This window comes from Armigeres subalbatus, chromosome 1, assembly GCF_024139115.2.
Source record: "Armigeres subalbatus isolate Guangzhou_Male chromosome 1, GZ_Asu_2, whole genome shotgun sequence".
NCBI lineage: Eukaryota > Metazoa > Arthropoda > Insecta > Diptera > Culicidae > Armigeres > Armigeres subalbatus.
In genome coordinates this window covers 129,751,321-129,767,793 of record NC_085139.1, presented here as the reverse complement: position 1 = coordinate 129,767,793, position 16,473 = coordinate 129,751,321, and positions in this window count along the sequence as shown.

Below are 16,473 nucleotides of genomic sequence, written 5' to 3'. Positions count from 1 at the left end.
TATGGCTACTGCTTCTGCCTCATACCGAAGACGGCTAATAACAAGACACACAGCTCTCTATCTTTTCCAGTCTACACATTCGAAGCGCCCTCATCGGTTCACGGAAACACTAAGATGAAGTGTTTGTGTGTATGAATTTGTTTCGACAGCGCGAGGACTAGATAGGGTGACCATATGGTATCCTAAAGGAGGACATGTCCTCCTTTTTCATTAAAAATCAGATGTCCTCCTTTTGCGCTAAAATGTCCTCCTTTAACTCCTAATAACTTTCTTCTGTAGTAATTCTAGTTACTGCAACAGAGATCCAATAGCAAATTAATCGTTGCACATATTATGGTGTTTTGTGAAATGAAATATTTTCGTATAAGTTTTTGAATAAAATCAATATTAATATCGAAAATTGAATGCTTGAGTTGCAGTAACACAGATGTCGAAGATAACAGAAGAATAAGTATTGGATTGGATAGGAAATTGGATTAGGAAAAATGCAAATGCTTCTCAAAATTTTCTACGAGTAAACACCCATTGAATTGCCTTTGGAACGCATCGCACGGTACGTTTCATGAATATGTGCGGCAAAGAGCAGTCCCTACGTCATGCCTAGAATGGAATTGAAATGGAACAGTTTTAAATTTCTTCAGTTATGAACTTGGTGATACAGTTAACAATATCATTATCATTTACATTTTGTGATTCTTAATGGCATTCAAGAAACAAATTTCATTGGTCCCCTAAGCATCTTGTGTTCCGTTCTTATAGAACCTAATGTTTAGTCAGTTATCTATTGACAGATATTCAGAATTGTGAGCGCTGTTCTTTTTAAAATTCTGTTCACAGTTGATTTCAAAATTAGTTTAAGGTTCAAATGTCATACATCAAATCGACTTCTTTTTCTTGCTGTTCGCTTCTTTTTTTGCGGAGAGCCTACTCATTCGCACAGATCTGATTTTGTACAAAGTCCACAAACATTTCAAAAGGTATCAAACTCTATATATTTCCACAAAATATTAACGTCCTTTTCAATACCTGTACAGCGCACAGTTTATAGTGATACGCATAAACAACCTCAAACATGCATCTGAGATTGATTTGTTGTGCATCCTTCTTCTAATTACACAATTTCCTACATGCATTTTACATGAATGTAAAATAATGATGCAGTTGACTACCTTCTCAAATGTTCGTCCAGATTCAATGGATTGTTTACATGACCATATGATCGGTCTTCTCTCTGTGTACATGAAAAGTGATGCCGTTTTAGCATTACATTACATTATCAACACTTAAATTATGAAAAAATAAATAACCTGCGTTGCTTATGAATGCTTGCGTTTTTACAGTTCTAGCTCATATCTAATATTTAATGTCAATATATAGCATGAAAAGCATCATTTTCATAGATTATTGCTTGATGTTTACGTACATATCGAGAAAACAAGCATAACATATAGAACAAATCAACACGCAACACTGAACGACGGTTTCCCTCCTGGAAAATATTTTTTCTACTTTGCAATGTTTTCTGCAAAAGGCAGTTTTTTCAAATATTATTACGAAATTCATTCAAATGAAGCATCCCACGGATGTATTGAAGTCACCACTATATGTTGATGTAGTTTTAAAACAAGCGTGCTTCCCCGATTCAGCTGGGGAATGCATTTTCTCCTCCGTGGGCGGATTTTTTCCTGGGGGTGGTACAAGCACGTGGCTGTTTTCTTGTCAATTACTGGATTACAGTAATTTGGGCCTTAAGCGAAAATCTTACCATTACAAAGAAGGCGCTGGAAGTTTATAACTGGAAAGTGATATAGACTATAATGTGCTATAATGACAGTTGGGAATATTTAATGTGACCAGCAAGCGTCCTGCGAAACGCGGGACGCCTATCTGGATTGCGTCACTGGCTTAAAAATGGATCCTCCAAAAGTGCATTTTGCATAGATTTTGGCCCAAAAAAAAAGTGAAGACATTCCACTAAAAAGCTCAAAATAATTTTCTTAATAAGTAAAAAGTAGAAAAAGATTTCATAACACCCAGCTTAACCCTTTTGTTACCGACAAAAAAAACACCCTTACGTTACCGACAGGGTACCCGGGTACCCACGGACTTAAAATGATCATAACATTGTCAGTTTTTCACCGATTTTGACGATTTTGGTTGCAACGGATGCAGGAACTTACCCGCTATTCGATACATGTTACAGAGAACCGGTTCGGATTATCTGGTAACCGGAATTCCGGATTAACTGGGCCAAGTCCCAAAGTATGTGTAAATTGAAGATATATATTCAACCAAATGAAGATTATTTGCGTTATGACTAATAAACTTCGTTGGAAATTTTTAGCTACGTTACAGGACCATCTTATGAATTAATCCCGGAACGGTTATTCCGGAAACAGGTTCCCGTAGGGCATAAAGTGGCCACAAACTTATTCTGAAGAAACCCTGGCAATATGGGTATCAAAATTCATGAAATTGTATCGGAAGCATGATCCGATAAGTAATTGGACCATAGGATGGTTTGACAACGGACCTGTCATCCTGAAACAGGTTCCCGTGGGGCCTAAAGTGGCCACAAACTTATTCTGAAGAAACCCTGGCAATAAGAGTATCAAAATTCATGAAATTGTTTTGGAAGCATGATCTGATAAGTAATTGGGCCATAGGGTGGTTTGACAACGAACCGGTCATCCTTGAACAGGTTCCCGTTGGGCCTAAAGTGGCCACAAACTCATTTTGAAGAAACCCTGGCAATGTGGGTATCAAAATTCATGAAATTGTATCGGAAGCATGATCCGATAAGTAATTGGACCATAGAATGGTTTGACAATGGATGGGTATAAAAATTCATGAAATTGTCTCGGTAGCATGATTTTCTAGGTTATTAGGCCATAAGATGGTTTGATAATGGACCGGTCATCACCAAACAGGTTTCCGAGGGGACCCTCATTTAGAAGAAACACTTGCTATCTTCTTTTTCCGTTATTTCTTGTCAAAAAGACTTAAAAATTCTTGACAGGTACTCAGAAATGATTTATAATGAACCACAGGCGCTGTAAGTATCATTGGTGTTTGCTGAATAATTTACAAAAATAAAAAGAACGGAAGCGGAGACAGCAGACCCGCCTTTTTCAGGAGAAGAAACGCCGCCTGGAAGAAGCGGAGTGCGAGGAGATGGAACAGCTGTGCCGTTCTCAAGATACACGCAAGTTCTATCAGAAGCTCAACGCATCCCGCAAAGGCTTCGTGCCGCGAGCCGAAATGTGCCGGGATAAGGATGGGAGCATCTTGACGGACGAACGTGTGGTGATCGAAAGGTGGAAGCAGCACTACGAGGAACATCTGAATGGCGCTGAGAGTACAGGCAGTGAAAGTCAAGGCAGCGGAGGAGATGACTACGTCAGTTCAGCGGACGATGGAAGCCAACCAGCCCCCACCTTGAGGGAAGTTAAGGATGCCATTCAACAGCTAAAGACCAATAAATCAGCTGGTAAGGATGGTATCGGAGCTGAGCTCATCAAGATGGGCCCGGAAAAGCTGGCCACTTGCCTGCACAAACTGATAGTCAGAATCTGGGAAACCGAACAGCTACCGGAGGAGTGGAAGGAAGGGGTTATATGCCCCATCTACAAGAAAGGCGACAAACTGGAGTGTGAGAACTTTCGAGCGATCACCATCCTTAATGCCGCCTACAAAGTGATATCCCAGATCATCTTCCGTCGTCTGTCACCATTAGTGAACGAGTTCGTGGGAAGTTATCAAGCCGGCTTCGTTGACGGCCGCTCGACAACGGACCAGATCTTTACTGTACGGCAAATCCTTCAAAAATGCCGTGAATACCAGGTCCCAACGCACCATCTGTTCGTTGATTTCAAGGCGGCATACGACAGTATAGACCGCGTAGAGCTATGGAAAATTATGGACGAGAACAGCTTCCCTGGGAAGCTTACCAGACTGATCAAAGCAACGGTGGATGGTGTGCAAAACTGTGTGAAGATTTCGGGCGAACACTCCAGTTCGTTCGAATCGCGCCGGGGACTAAGACAAGGTGATGGACTTTCGTGCCTGTTGTTCAACATTGCGCTAGAAGGTGTCATGCGGAGAGCCGGGTGTAACAGCCGGGGTACGATTTTCAACAGATCCAGTCAATTTATTTGCTTCGCGGATGACATGGACATTGTCGGCCGAACATTTGCAAAGGTGGCAGAACTGTACACCCGCCTGAAACGTGAAGCAACAAAAGTTGGACTGGTGGTGAATGCGTCAAAGACAAAGTACATGCTTGTGGGCGGAACCGAGCGCGACAGGGCCCGCCTGGGAAGCAGTGTTACGATAGACGGGGATACCTTCGAGGTGGTCGAGGAATTCGTCTACCTCGGATCCTTGCTAACGGCTGACAACAACGTTAGTCGTGAAATACGAAGGCGCATCATCTGTGGAAGTCGGGCCTACTACGGGCTCCAGAAGAAACTGCGGTCGAAAAGATTCGCCACCGCACCAAATGTGTCATGTACAAGACGTTAATAAGACCGGTAGTCCTCTACGGACATGAAACATGGACAATGCTCGAGGAGGACTTGCAAGCACTCGGAGTATTCGAGAGACGGGTGCTTAGGACCATCTTTGGCGGTGTGCAAGAAGACGGTGTGTGGCGGCGAAGAATGAACCATGAGCTCGCCCAACTCTACGGCGAACCCAGTATCCAGAAGGTGGCTAAAGCCGGAAGGGTACGATGGGCAGGACATGTTGCAAGAATGCCGGACAGCAACCCTGCAAAGATGGTGTTCGCTTCCGATCCGGCAGGTACGAGACGGCGTGGAGCGCAGCGAGCGAGATGGGCAGACCAGGTGCAGAACGACTTGGCGAGCGTGGGGCGTATCCGAGGATGGAGAGATGCGGCCTCGAACCGTGCATTGTGGCGTCAAATTGTTGATTCAGTGTTATCTGTTTAGATGTTAACTAAATAAATGAATGAAAAAGAACGACTAAAATTTTCAAATTTTTTTTGTGGTGACAAAATGGGTCAAAAATGTGACAAAAGCGGGACGTGATAAAATCGGGTCGAAAATGTGATAAAGTCGGAGGTTGATAAAATCGGGGAGTGACAAAATCGGGTCAACACTGTGTAAATTTTTACTTCTCTCTTCTCTCTTCTCATTTCTCTCATTTCACTTTTCACTTTTTACTTTCCACTTCTCACTATTCACCCCTCATTTCTCATTCGACCCAATAACCATTCAGCCTAACAGCCATTCAGCCTGATGACCCAACATCAGTCCCATCTTCTTGGAAAAACATGTTTCCGAAAATATTCCAAGAATTTTGATGCCAGGGTGTCTTCTAAATGAGTTTGTGGCCACTAAAGGCCTTTCGGGAACTTGTTCTAGGATGACTGTTCTGGCTGATATCCATCCTATGGTTTCAACTTTATGGATAACATATTTCCGAAACAATTCCAAGAGTTTTAATACCCATATTGCCAGTGTTTCAAACAAATGAATTAATGGTCACTTTAGGCCCTCCGGGAACCTGTTCCAGAATGACCGTTCCGGGGCATATCCAATCTATGGTCTCAACTACATGGAAAACATATTCCCGGAACAATTTCAAAAATGTTGATGCCCATATTGCCAGGGTTTATTCTAAATGAGTGTTTGACCCCTACGGACCCTCGGGGAACCTATTCCAGAATGACTGATCCGGTTGATATCCATCCTATGGTCTTAAGTACATGGAAAATATGTTTCAGAACAATTCCAAGAATGTTGATACCCATATTGCTAGAGTTTATTCTAAATGATTTTTTGGCCACTACGGGCCCTCCGGGTGTTGGTGTTCGGCCAATAGCTCATTCTGGACGCGGAGTTCCGAAGAGTGTTGTATAGCAGACTACTAGCGTTATTTTCCCTCTACAACTTTGTCTAAAGGTAGCCATACAACACTTTTCGGAAGTCCGCCTCTGGGGTGGGTTGTTGCCGAATACTAGATGATAACGAAGCTCAATCCCTGCTTGAAGGTCGTGTTTGCGAAAAATTGTACCGGACAAACGGATATTATCTCCACCAGACAAGAAGTAGAGAGAGGGATATCAAAAAACAAGCTGTGCTATAGAATCTTGTTTCGGGCAGTTGTGGAAAGTTTCGAGCATCACATTTGTGCAAGCAGAGTTTGGCGTCATCTTGAACTAAGTGACACATGTATCATTTTTTTTGTGTTTAGTGTGTTGTGTAATGTGTATGTAATTTAATTGTAATTGTATGTATGTAATGTATTCTATAACTTTACACCAGTTACTGTAAAGCAGATCCTGTCAAACAAAAACATAATTCTGAGTTATCGAAACTTCCACCGACTCTCTAAGCATTTTTTTTTACATCTGCAGACTTTGCTTTAATTTTTATACAAAAATGAATAAAATGAAACTTACAAAATGTTCATATATTTGCTAACTATTCATGCTATATTTACACGAATAACATAGAAACTATGAAATTGAAAACCGGAGCAGTATCCTAGTAAAGGCACGCAACATCGCCATTAAAATCAACGAATTTCACTAATTTACACTACACTTTTCTACACTAGTTTTCCACTACGCACTGAATGAAAGCAAGAAGTTCTAAAGATTTTGATTTTTTTTCTTTTGTCGCCTTGGCGAAGATTTATAATTGCTAAAACAGTAATATTCCGATTTCATCACCCCCTGACAAAGTTTGGGGTGATGAGAAAAAAAATGTAACAAAATCGAAAAAAATATTTTCAATTTTAATTTGTTACATAAATATGAATCAGTTTATGCATAAGAAAAGCAAAATACGTAAATGAAATATATCCTCAAACCGAATAAAAATCACCTTGGCCCAAAACTTCTAGCCGCACCGTGCTGCAAAAAGCCAGGAGCTTTTTTTTAAAGTATGGAAATAATTCTTCATCGTTAAAATACATATTCATTTTAATCAAAACGCTCATGTTATTATCTGTGATACTGCCATCCGTCATTTTCATTTCATCTTTTCAGAAATCAAGAAATCTATTTTTCGATCTTTGAATCAGAATGAAGAATATTCCGAACTATCAGTTTCCCATCTCTGAAGACAGCATAAATCCAAAACAAGCTGGTGTTGAAGAAAGGTCCTCCTTCATCCAGGACATGCGAATTGAAACTTGGTGAGAGAATTCCATTATATAATATATTATATATATTTACCAAATTATATTGAAACCATATGATTATTACCAAAAAAAAAATCATCAGGGCACCCGATTGAAGCGATTTGGATAGGAAGAGTGGAATCGCCAACTTCTTATTGTTAACATCTCGTGGATAAAGGGCGGGCTCTTCTCCCCATCTATTGGGTCAATCTGGGAAGCGAGGGCTAGGCTATATTATTGTATGTACTAACTTTCTTCTGGAAGGAGATTCTCTATTCATCCCGTGGATTCGCATAAGTGTCTCTGCTTATGGAACCACCCCACCCATTTTTGGCCCTTCATACAGGAGTTTGATGAAATACAAACAATAATATAATCATGATCAAATCGTTTGTCAGATATGGCCAGTGCTATCGGCAGGTGCCTTGCTACAATAGATGGTAGTATCATCATCATCATCATCATCATCATCACTACGGGCCCTCCGGGAACCTGTTCCAGAATGACCGTTCCGGTTCATATCCATCATATGGTCTCAACTACATGGAAAACTTGTTTCCGGAACAATTCCAAGAATTTTGATACCCATATTGCCAGGGATTCTCCCAAATGAATTTATGGTCACTGTAGGCCCTCCGGGAACCTGTTCCAGAATTACCGTTCCGGTTCATTCTCAACTACATGGAAAATATGTTTCCGGAGAAATTCCAAGAATTTTGATACCCATATTGCTAGGGTTTATTCTAAATGAGTTTTTGGGCACTACGGACCTTCCGGGAACCTGTTCCAGAATGACCGTTCCGGTTCATATCCATTCTATGGTCTCAACTACATGGAAAACATGTTTCCGGAACAATTTCAAGAATTTTGATACCCATATTGCCAGGAATGATTTTGCGGCCACTATAGGGCCCACGGGAACCTATTCCGGGATGTCCGTTCCGAGTCCATATGATCACGTGGTCGTAATACGTTGGGAAGTCATAATCCTCGAATTTTCTGCGAAACTGGTAACTCAGGATACAAGAAATCATCATTTGGATTCTATAAGATCAACTTCTCCATTTTTGAGACATGGTCTAGCAAACCCGGAACTCCGGTGACCAGTTAATCCGGATCGGCATCCTATGTGACATGGATCGGATAGAGGATGAATTTCTTAATCCATAGCAAACGGAATCGTCTAAATCGGTTGAAAACTGACGAAGTTATGGTTATATCAAAACGTGGGTACCCGGGTACCCTGTCGGTACGTTACGGGGTAAAAATATTCAGGAGCCCCTCCCCAAGCCCCCCCTTACTGGATTTTCATTTTAGTACCACCCAAACCTTAATTCTGCCGAGTTTGAAGATGTCACGGAGTTTCAATTTCCTGCGATGTTTAGAACCCTAAAAAATTTCACTTGAAAACGAAAAAGGTACCCGGGTACCCTGTCGGTAACAAAAGGGTTAAACAAAGTTACATGTGCTAGCAAGTAAGTGTAAGTTGAAGGCGATATAGGTACATGCTTTTATTTGAGTTCATGCAAAGTGTACGTATATGGCCTCCACTTTGTGCACTTATTCGCAATGTTATACGATCTCTTGTTTGCTTGGTTACTTGCTGGTTCTTCCAATAAACATTAGTGTGCAAAACTCTAACAAATATAATATTTTTAATCATGCCAAAAAGCAACAATCGATCGATGTTTTTTATGTCCTCCTTTTTAACCAAATGTCCTCCTTTTTCGCTACGATTTAGGTGAATTGTCCTCCTTTGGAAAAATTTCATATGGTCACCCTAGGACTAGAGAGCTTGCTAAAGGCTAATCATCTTTCTCTTTCCAGCAGGATAAGATTTGTTTTCATCGGAATACGTTTCCTGCTTGAAATTTAAACACAATCAGACGACAACTAGCACTACTATTAGTGAAAATAAACAGCACGTTCGGATTCCTAGCTGTTGAAAGATCTGCTGCCAGTGGATAATAAATTCAAATAAGACAAATTATTCTCAGCATACATTGTCCTCTTTTGTAAATCGCGGAAAATAATTGAACGCAAATCAAATAGGGACAAAATCAGTTGGTTAATAGTGCTTTGCATTTTCCGCGACAATTGCACTCCATTTTTTTCTAGGTTCCTTTCTGAATTTACTTTACGATACCGGACGGTGTACCTTTCCTAATTAATGAAGTTCGCATCCGAATAATTGCGTCGGTTTCAGCCATTCAATTTCGTCGATTTATCGTTGCATCGATTCATCGCAAATAGCGTTTGCTACCATCCATGCAAAAGATATTTTTCCGGAAAGAAACTCCTCGTGGTTCGGAATCGGAATGGTCAATGCAAAAAGAAATGGCTTTGACGTTTCTTCATGCATCAAACGGAAACGAACACATATGATGTAGCTTGAGTTGATCACGCACACAATCGTGTTAATGTTACTGGGAGTCGCTCGGGGGCGCAAGTGTACATGATGTTTACACTGTATATGCAAGAATTTGACAGCTGTGTGTCTTGTTATTTGCCGTCTTCGCTATTACGCTGCTCTTACGGAATGGGTTTACGGAAAATTTGATCAAATTACCACGGTAAATTTGACAACTGATTCAGTATGGAAGAAATGTCACTTTTCCGTACGGAATAATGGCACGGAATATTTTCCGTAAGGAAAAGTGACAGCTCCATTTACTTTACCCAGCAAGCGTTATCAGCGTCACGATATTTTCTCTACTTATCAGCTCCGTACTGCTCACGGAATTTCAGAGTGGAATTATTCCGTGAGCATTCCGCATTATATCTATTTGCACAGTACTTTTCAGCCACATTAATAAAGTAAAAAAAAAAGTACTTTTCAGCAGCGTACTAGCCTTTAATTTGAATGAGGTATCGTTCAAATTATCGGAGGTCCGCGGTATAACTTTTGATCGGCAAAAGATATTGAGCATATTTATATATCGAAAGTTGCTTTTTTAGCTTTTTTAGACATTTCCGAAAAATCAAAAACAAAAACAGTAGATCAAAAATACGGCTTTTCAGCTACAGGAAAAGTTTTTTATTGGGATATTTAAGCGGCGCTGCAACTTAATAAAACATGTTTACATAGTGCTTCATTGTTCTCAATCGACCACGTGCTTATGAATCAAGGTAATCTATAAAAACCCAACTTAATCCACAGAGTAGTGATACTGCCTTTCTCGCATTTAGCCAGGACACCAACCTTATGTGAAAATAATACAGTTCGATGTACCATTTTCTTAATAACTTTTGAACGCAATGGCCAATCGTTATCAAATTCAATAGTGATCAACTAGGCTTTACCACCTTTCGAATGCAACTTGTTGCGAGAAAATCGGTTTAGAATTAGTATATGAAAAGTTGTCTAATGTTTTTCTTAGCTTTTGTGCACACACATACACACACATATACACACACAGGGGCAGCAGGGACTTTGTCCAAGGGCTTGACGACCCCTCCCCATGGCCACTGCGAGTTAGACCGGGACAATCGTCCCTAACCCCTAATCCCAAGGCGTCAAGCGACCCGTGCCGAGGGGATGCATGGCCAGGGGGGTGAAATAATAAGCTAGGCCTTTAACGGAGCCTGTGGGGTACCTGGGCACCCTCCACAGTAATTGTCCCTTACCGCGTCATGCTGGGCTCTGGCGTGGTGGACCTCTTTTTCCGAGCAACTCGTGGGACCAAAATGCCCAGTCAACACAAGATCGTATATGATGCCGTATAAGATGCTAAAGTGGAGGCTATATAGGTACTTCCCCATACAACATGCACGTATATCGCCTCCAATTTAGCATCTTATGTTGCATCATATACGATTTTGTGTTGACTGGGTGGAAAACCAAGGCAATTCTTCAATTAGTGGTAGTAGTGTAGGCGACAACCCCTTCGCAAGAGGTGGGTTGTTCAGGTCTCCGCCTAGGAGGCCAGAGGCAATAGTCGGCAGCTCAGTGCGCAGCGCCAGCGTGGGTCACTCAACCTTCCTCTCGGCTAGAAAAACGCCGGTAGGGGTTATTGACGGCCCATGGCTTGTGGAGGCGATGAACCGCAAACGCGATGGGCTTTCGGCCTTCGAGGTGGCGACGGAACAGCTGGACGCCATCATCGACTTTGCGTCATCGAAGCATAATATTAGCAAGGACCTCAAGAGGAGCCTGCAGAATCTTCGAAGTCGATGTTGGACGCCAAGCTGGAGAGGGTGATCGGGACGGCCAAGTGTAAACCCGTGAAATCGGTGGAGTCGAGGTCTACCCAGACTGAGGCTCAAGTATTTGCGGGTACGTCGGGGGTGACTGCTCCAACGGAGCAGACACAAAAACGGGGGAGACAGTCTCCAGGGGATGAGCTCCTTGGGGGTCGCTCCAAAACGCGGAGGGTTACTACCCCGAACAAGGGTAGTGGGGCTGGGAAGCTGAACCCCGGTCAGGTACCTCCAAAACCGGGGGAGGAAGGACCTGGAAAGGTCCGTCCACTCAGGAAAGACGGTGGTAAGGGGTTACAGCAGGCTGAAAGTTCTCAGCCGCACCAGACCAGGGAAATAGAGGGGGATGACGCCTCCTGGACCCTGGTCAAGAACAAGAGGAAACCGAAGACGTCAAGGGCCGAAAAGAAGGCCCAGGCGAATGAGGGTAGCAAGAAGTCTAGGGTAGGCGCCAATCGCTCCAGGGCGATGCCCTAGTCATCACGGCGGACGAGGCTAAGTACTCGGATGTTTTGAAGGCGATGAGGAGTGACGTCAAGCTCGGTGAACTCGGCGCCGACGTACGTCGAATAAGACATACCCGGATGGGCGAGATGATACTCGAGCTGAAGCGGGGCGTCTCGCAAAAGGGCGCCGCCTACAAGAAGTTGGCGGAGGAGGTCCAAGGCGAGACGGTCAAGGTGAGGGCACTCACGACGGAGGTGAATCTAAGGGTTAAAGACCTGGACGAGATCACTGAAGTCGAAGAGCTCGTCACGGCACTGCGGCGACAGTGTGAAGTGGAGACGCCCACCGCAGCCGTTCGGCTACGGAAAGGTCCGGCAGGGACGCAGGTAGCATTGGTTTGGCTATCTGCAGCGGACGCTTCCAAGGTAGTCAAGTTAGGGAGTGTCAAGGTGGGATGGTCGGTATGCCCTGTGCGCATATACGAGCAACCCGAAGTTTGCTTCAAGTGCCTGGAACCGGGGCACAAGCAACGGGACTGCAAAGGCCCTGATAGAAGCAATCTCTGCCGACGCTGCGGATTGGAGGGACATAAGGCACAATGCTGCACGAACCCTCCCAATTGTTTGATTTGTTCCAGCAAAGCTGTGAACAGCAAGCACCCCATGGGGGGTTCGATGTGCCCAGCGTTTAAGCGTGCTGCAAAATCAAAGTGCAGGTAACGCAGCTGGCTTGCTCGGCCTCGCCCGAGTGATTGGTGTGCGCAGGTTTAGAGGAAACGGCGGAACACGTGTTGTTCGTGTGCTCACGTTTTCGCGCAATGCGTGACCACATGCTTGCCACATGTGGTCTGGACACTACCCCGGACAACCTAGTTCGGAGGATGTGTAAAGATGAAGTTGGCTGGAACGCCGTTTTATCGACTATCGCCCAAATCGTCTCGGAGCTACACAGAAGGTGGCGCGTGGACTCAAGGATGGCTAGTTCAGGCGCAAATAAGAGGTGGTCCAAGGGATCGGAGTCGGCTTCATGGGTCATACCGGTGGTCATGCTCTGTGGTCGAACTCGATCCTTTAATCGAACAACTGGCCGCGCGAAGAACAACATGGTATCGTCGCTTTCGCGGCGTCGGTCAACCGGGCGGGTTCCGAGCCCGAGGACGGAAAGGGGTCCTCGTCAAGGCTGGGGCAGGCGTAGGCCTCGCGTCGGCAAGTCCCTCTGTGTGCTGGCGAATAGGCCCTATCGCAGAAAGGTTAATTTGGGGTGCACGCGGCATCATCATTCTTGATACCAGTCGTACAGAGGGAAGCAGGCGCGAAGTCGACCCTTCCCACCTTCCGAGGACATAGGGCGTGGTAAGGCCACCTGGAAAGCCGGCAACGCGCTAGCACGATACCATGGTGTTCTTCTAAAAAAGCGAGTTACGATGTTCGGTGCTGCAAGGACACGCAGCTAACCTCGAGGGTGCGTTGTGCACTGGCCCCCCTTTGAAGCATTACTTTCTGGTTGTACCGAAGGGACTATGGAATGGCGGCAATGGAAACGGTTTAGCGGGTCGGGGATGTAGTCCTGCCTCCCTCGGTGATCCCTAACCCCGCACTTCCTAATCAATGCAGGATGTCTGTTGAGCAGATTCCCCCTCCATTGTTTAGGAAGAAAAAAAAACACACATACACACATACATACACACGGACAGATAGACATTTGATCAGCTCGTCAAGCTGAGTCGATTGGTATATAGCACTATGGGTCTCCGACACTTATATAAAAAGTTCGTTTTCGGAGTGAAATGATAGCCTTTCGGTACAACTTTGTTGTACGAGAAAGGCAAAAAGGTTGTTGAAAATGCCTTCAAAGACAAAATCGAAAACTACTCTTGAATTTCGTCGAGTGAATTTAATCATTCATGATAAATACAATAATCATTATCGGCGACATAAACGCTGAGGTAGGAAGGGAGGGAATGTACAGACCGGTGTTTGAATCGACCAGCCTGCGTACCTACCGCGGAATGATTGTCCGTAGTTCACAAGGCCACATGGAAATGTCCTAATCAAATCGACTCCATTCTGATCGACGGTAAATACTTTTCCGACATCACGAACGTCCACACCTACCGCAGTGCGAACATTGAATCTGATCACTACCTCGATACAGTATGCCTGTGCTCAAAACTCTCAACGGTGTATAACACGCATCGAAGTCGAATGCTTTTGCTTAACATTGAGTGACTACAGGACGGTATACTAGTCTAAGGCTACACGCAGCAACTGAAAGTGGCTCTCAATGGAAGAGCAGCTAGGCGCAGCTTCTCTTGAAGATGGCTGGAGAGATGATCGATTCCCCATTGGCACCACCGCAACCGCACGGTGCTTTCGCATTAGAGAATCGACTGGAATGACGGCAAATGTGAGCAGCTAGTGGAGGAAAAGAACGCAGCACAAGAGCGAAGTGGGCAGAAGTGGAGGAAAGGCTTCGTGTGTTCCATCTACAAAAGGGCGATACGCTGGGTTGTAGCAACTACCGCTGACCGCCGCCTACAAGACTCTCCCGAATTTTATGCCGTCGACTAACACCAATTACAAGAAAGTTCGTTAGGCAGTACCAGGCGGGATTCATGGTCAAACGCTCTATCAAGGACCAGGTGCTCGTCAAACACCAGATATTATAGAAATGCCGCGAATACAACGTGGTTATCCATGGCAGCTAATGCACAAACACGGATATCCGGAAAAACTGATACGGTTGGTGATCAGTGTTGGTAAAATCACTCATAAATCTCAATCAACGAGCGCTCCCGTGCGAACGAAATCGTCTGCGATTTTAAAGGAATGCATCACGCTTGAATTTTTCATGCTAAAGCGCATCATTTCACTCATTTGCCAAAAAATCATTTTGGTTTAAAAACGCATTTGAAATCAATCTGGGGGCAATTTATTGCTTATACACAAAAGAGTGTCTAATATTTTATGCAACAAACGCCAATTCACTGTTTTTAACGAAGGAGAACAAAAGAAAACCTACGATGATTCAAATGGATGATTCAACTCATCCATGAGTTTTTAGGTGCTGAGTTGGGTGCGTTTCAATTCACGCTTGATTTAAATCATCCATGAGTTTTGAGATTTTGAGTTTTTACCAACACTGTAATGGTGATACGGATGGATCGGGTGATGTGCAGAGGGTTACAGTCTCTATATTGGACTGAGCCGAATGGAGACGACTTTTATGTACTGCAAATGCCGCTCCGTCCTTCTTCTTCTTCTTCTTATTGGCATTACATCCCCACACTTGGACAGAGCCTCCTCGAAGCTTAGTGTTTAATCAAGCACTTCCACAGTTATTAACTGCGAAGTTTCTAAGCCAAGTTACCATTTTTGTATTCGTATAGCATGAGGCTAACATGATGATACTTTTATGCCCAGGGAAGTCGAGACAATTTCCAATCCGAAAATTGCCTAGACCGGCAGCGGGAATCGAACCCAGCCACCCGCAGTATGGTGTTGCTTTGTAGCCGCGCGTCTTACCGCACGGCTAAGGAGGGCCCCCGCTCCGTCTTTCTTCTTCTTCTTCTTATTGGCATTACATCCCAACACTGGGACAGAGCCGCCTCGCAGCTTAGTGTTCATTAAGCACTTCCACAGTTTTTAACTGCGAGGTTTCAAAGCCAAGTTACCATTTTTGCATTCGTATATCATGAGGCTAACACGATGATACTTTTATGCCCAGGGAAGTCGAGACAATTTCCAATCCGAAAATTGTCTAGACCGGTATAGCAAAGCTGGCATCAAGCAAGTAATTCAACAGTGGTGGGCAAAATATGCCGAAACAAGATTAGGGTGCAGTCATTTACTCCAAGACGAATATTATGGGTGATTTTCAACCACAGCATCTACAATGTACACTGCATAACCGCATAGTTAATTCACGAGTAATTTCAATGAACTATGGGGTGAAGTAATGTTCCTATAGTTGGATGGTATAATCTGTGTTTCGGTCAAATTTGAAATTTCAAAGGAGGGCAAATATAAGTTAGATGTGTTAGCGGAAACACGCATTTGAAGACGTTGATGATGTGTGCAGGAAACACTCCCGGTTAATGTATTCATTGTTATTATTATTCGAAAATAAACTGTCTGCGTTTATTGCAAGACTAAGTATTCTCCATCAAACGCCCAACCTTGCTATCAATTAACCCAGACGTTGAAAACCATAAAGCTTTGCTAAATGGGCTCTTGTTGAAATTAACAAACGAATGAATTGAAATTCACACTGAGGCTACCGATGATTGATATTTGTGGTACAGGTTGCTGAAAACTGGAAATTTTCCGAAACAACATAATCATCTAACGTCATCGATACTTGCCGCCACTGCTAAATAGCAACGAAACACCACCTCCCCCCTCTGGAAACTCTGACGGCTTTATTTATTACTGAAGGTTTTGTTGAGTTGCTAGTTTGGCGGTGATGGACGGATGCAAAATATATACAATGGAAGGTGCAAAGTGGCACGACTCCCAACTTAAGCAACCCAGTATTGATTGATTGGTTATGCCTCCCATAGCAGGTGTCTGTGTGGCAATATAAAGCTGACTGTTGGCACTTAGTGCTTGGGTACCAAAGGAACAGCTCAATTTATTATTGGAAAGGTCCTACTTAGAAGGTGTTAATAACAAT